General features: G+C 42.7%; 1 non-coding gene across 1 annotated transcript; it reads left to right on the top strand.

The window, feature by feature from the left end:
• Positions 1–1,740: 1,740 nt before the first annotated feature.
• TRNAL-UAA lies at positions 1,741–1,823 on the top strand. The gene has a single exon. It is a non-coding gene; the product is annotated as a tRNA-Leu (tRNA).
• Positions 1,824–4,150: the final 2,327 nt, after the last annotated feature.

The raw sequence follows: 4,150 nt of genomic DNA, 5'->3' as shown, positions 1-4,150 counted from the left end.
ACCCGCAGCAGCGCTGGAGAGAAGGCTGAAAAGGACAGGAAAGAAGAGGAAGATCGGATTAAGAGACATCATTTAAGATAAGTGCTGGCTCAGGTTGTGAACCTTCACACAGACACCATGTATGTCCAGAGACAAGGCACTCAGCTGCAAAGGGAAGTTCTCCCCAGCATGAGAAGAGATACAGATTTAAAAGGAAGAGCAGCAAAGAGAAGGGAAACAACCATGGATTACAGTAAGGCGCACATTACAGTATTGTTTTATGTTAGAAAATCTGAGGGTTTAATGTCACTTTAAGGCAGAAATGCTTCATGGAGAATTACTTTCAATCATCTACATTATCACTGAAGACCACAAGATGTCCTCAGACACCAAACAGAAAATGATCTGAAACTGGTTTCTTACTGTGCAGCATTCATAGACAATGCCACCTGCTGCAGTATTGCAAAGTTTGCATTGTGTAAGACTTGGCATGACAAACTCCATGTGCTGAAAACACTTTCTTAAAGTGTGTTTAGTTGTTTACTTTCCTATGCACGGGGTGATCAAGTAAGGGAAGATAGTAGCTATGGTATGCAATGATTATTTTGAGGATGGTCAAAACTCGTTACTTTGAGATTTGTTTTTCTGTAGCCACTTAATGTGTATCTAAAACTAAGTGTTGAGGGGCTATAACAAGTCAGGTTTGTATTGCTTGTAATACTTCACAGTACACTGCACAAACCTATATATTGTAACCCAACTGTAGAGAGGGAGTACAGATCCAGACATGGAAGAAAGCCATTACTCAAAATGAACTTCCAATATAACAGTTTGCTGAAGTCCCATATCAGAGAAAAACACCAACACCAATGTTTTGAGGGTAGGCAGGCCCTCTTTCTTGATCTTACAGTACAGGACACAGGATCATCTTTAAAATTGGGTTATATGCCTACAACAGTCTCCCTTCAAATTTCTGGAGAGCATAAGTTTGGTAGACCTTACTCGTCAAGTTGCCTTTCTGATTGCAATTACCTCAGCTAGAAGAGCACCTGACTTAGCAGCCCTATCTTGTAAAGAACCATTCCTTACCTTTCATCAAGAGAAGGAATTCCTTAGGCCTAGGCAGTCCTTTTTTTTGCCAAAGGTGGTTTCTTCTTTTCAACTTAATCAGGATATTGTATTACCCTCCTTTTTTCATGATCCAAAAAATGCTAAAGAAGAGTTGTTGCACTTTATGGACATTGTAATGGCTTACAACAATGGCGGTCAGACTCTCTGTTTGTGCTTCCAGTAGGTTCACGAAGAGGTTTCTCTGCCTCCCGTTCAACTGTAGCCGGTTGGATTAGACAGATCATTCTACAGGTCTATACTGGTATAGGGTAGGTATACCTCCCCCTTGTTTGAGTAAGGCTGACTCTACAAGACCTGTCAATACTTCTTGGGCTTTTTCTCACCAGTCATCTGTCCCACAAATTTGCAGGTAAGCTACCTGGTCGTCTGTTCATTTATGATGACAGTAGTGGATCAATGACCACAAGAACACCATCAGCTAGATATGGGAATGGTTATTACATACATACCCCCATCTATATATAGTTACAAAATACTGTACTTCACATGTAGGTTTAAAGAGCATCTGCAGGATGGAATGTTTATTATAAAGATTAGTAGACGGAGCGACCAACATGCAAAGAAACTGATATGCAGTCTTCTCTAGTCTTAGATGTCTCAGACAGCTCTCTCTGTGCACTTTGGTATGCGACCAGGATGGCCGAGTGGTTAAGGCGTTGGACTTAAGATCCAATGGATATATATCCGCGTGGGTTCGAACCCCACTCCTGGTAATGTAATGTAATTTTGAATAGAGTCAAGGCATACGTTGCTGGTAATGTTTCCTCATTAGATTCAGCAGTCTTTGCTCCCCAGGTTGTGTACAATGGATTCTGACGCAGAGAACATACTCCCTGATCAATATATACTCAACCTGAATATCGCAACATGAAGAAGATGTCATCAACCCTGCGTACGTTCTGACACCATCCAACATGGAGCATAGTACAGGTCAGTGATAACTGAAATCATCCATTCCTTCCACAAGCTATCTTTTATCTTTAATGTTATCAGCTGATCCTCATCTGCCTACTGCCCACAGCAACCAGAATGAAGAAGAAAAAAATGACAGGAAGGCTTGAATATGAATGTGTGATAACGAATGGAAACCTTTTTCCCTTTAAGAGATTCTGTCACTTTACCATGAATGTCTCTTGACAATTCAGCTACTGACCCACTTATACTCACCAATGCTTCATGTTGGATGGTTTCGGAGCTTACACAGAACTGATGACATCATGATAACATAGTAATATAGTAGGTAAGGTTAAATAAAGACAAGGTTCCATCCAGTTCAACCTATGTGTGTACAGGGGTATGTGATTGTGTGTTTGTATTTATATGGCTCTAACACCGGCCAGGGTTGTGGGGAAAAGTCCCTTGTCCTCATCAACATGAGCAAAGCACCCTCCCAATGTTGTGGGACCAGAATGGCCAAGTGGGTAAGATGCAACTGAAAAAATCCATGTGGGTTTGAACCCCACTCCTGGTAGATTATCAAGGTTTCCAACAGGCCTGTATGTATTCCAAAACCATCCAACGTGAAGGTGAGTCTAAGTGGGTTGATGGTTGGATATTTAAGAGCCATTCAAGTTAAAGTGATAGGCCTTCTTCAAGTCTTCCTGTAATTTTTTCTTGTTAATTATGGTTGATGTAGGAAGGAGGAGGAGGGGGATCAGCTGGTAACAGTACAGATAAAAGATAGCTTGTGCAAGAAATGGGTGATTTCCCCTGACGCCCACACAGATGTCAGGCTGGGTTCACACCACAAATGCATGCTTTAACACGTATTGCATTATAACTTAACATTCTTTGAAACACACTGCACAAGTACTGTAGCTGCTGAGTTTTAAGAAACACATACATACCCTCCCATGAAGTAAAGCACAGAATTCTACACGCCTGATTCTTTTCTGGACTTCTGCTATTAGCCCCGCCATCTTGAATTCAGGAACTGGCTATGACTTTCCGGTCACCCACAGCCGGCCCCCTACTACACATGCACGGGACATGGACTGCAGAGATACAAGCCTTCTAGGATGTGTGACGTTATGCCAGGAGGCTGTGGGGGGTGCGGTGCAGGTTGGGTGTTCTGAGGGGACATCCTCATTTACCACCAAATAAAAGGTACTTGCTTCCTGGAAAAAAACACAGCAATTGTCTAAGTCTCTAAGAGGCTTGAGCAAGGATAAGGGTGAGTGTAATTGTCAGGTGAAGCTCCACAACAAACACTGTTTATAATACACAATTGGCAAGTTTATACATTTTTTAAATAAAATATTATTTTTACCCTTTTTTTGCATCTCGGTGCTGCTGAATTTCTTTTACCCATTTTCTGTCACATGCATGCATTTCAGTATTGGTTGTACATCACCGCTTTGGACCGGCTTCCTAATAGTGACAAAGGCAGACAATGCCTGTGTAATGTTGGTTGACTAAGCTGCTTGTAGTCTCCATTAAGGGAGCATCTGACAGGGTGAAAACACATGGGCACAATTGGGAGACAGTTGTCACCCCATAGCAGGAAGTGAGCAGCGCCCATCATGAATGGAAAATATCCAATGGTTCCAGGTATGGAGGAGCACGTGACTTTCAACCAGGATTTAGTGCTTTGGCCTAAGCGGCCAACCACCAAGCCCAAACATTGCCACAGAAAGAAAAAATAGCCAATGCTTCCAGGTATGAGGGTTCATGTGACCTCCACCCAGAATGTAGCGCATTGGCTTAATCACCAAGCCCGAACATTACCACATAAAGCGGATGTCATTATCGTTTTGTAAGCTCCGATGCCATCCGAAATGAAGAATCGGGCAGCACAGCAAAGGTGGGTATACGTGAGTCAATGGTGGAGAATGCCTGTGTAATGTGTGTTGGCTAGGTTGCTTGTAGTCTCCAAATAGTTGTCTCCAAATGAAAGGGTGACAACTAGGATTCACCCGGACAGTCCAAGTTTTGAATGCTGTGTCCGGGTTTCATGGCAGCTGAAACCCGGACAAAAGATGTTAGGCAGACAGAGGCAACCAAAATTAACATAAGGGCTATTGACACCCTCCCCCCCCCT

This window comes from Nanorana parkeri, unplaced genomic scaffold (assembly GCF_000935625.1).
Source record: "Nanorana parkeri isolate BGI_ZX_2015 unplaced genomic scaffold, ASM93562v1 scaffold576, whole genome shotgun sequence".
In the NCBI taxonomy this organism is placed as follows: domain Eukaryota; kingdom Metazoa; phylum Chordata; class Amphibia; order Anura; family Dicroglossidae; genus Nanorana; species Nanorana parkeri.
Note: the sequence above shows the minus strand (reverse complement) of the source record. Positions and strands in the feature narration are given on the sequence as shown.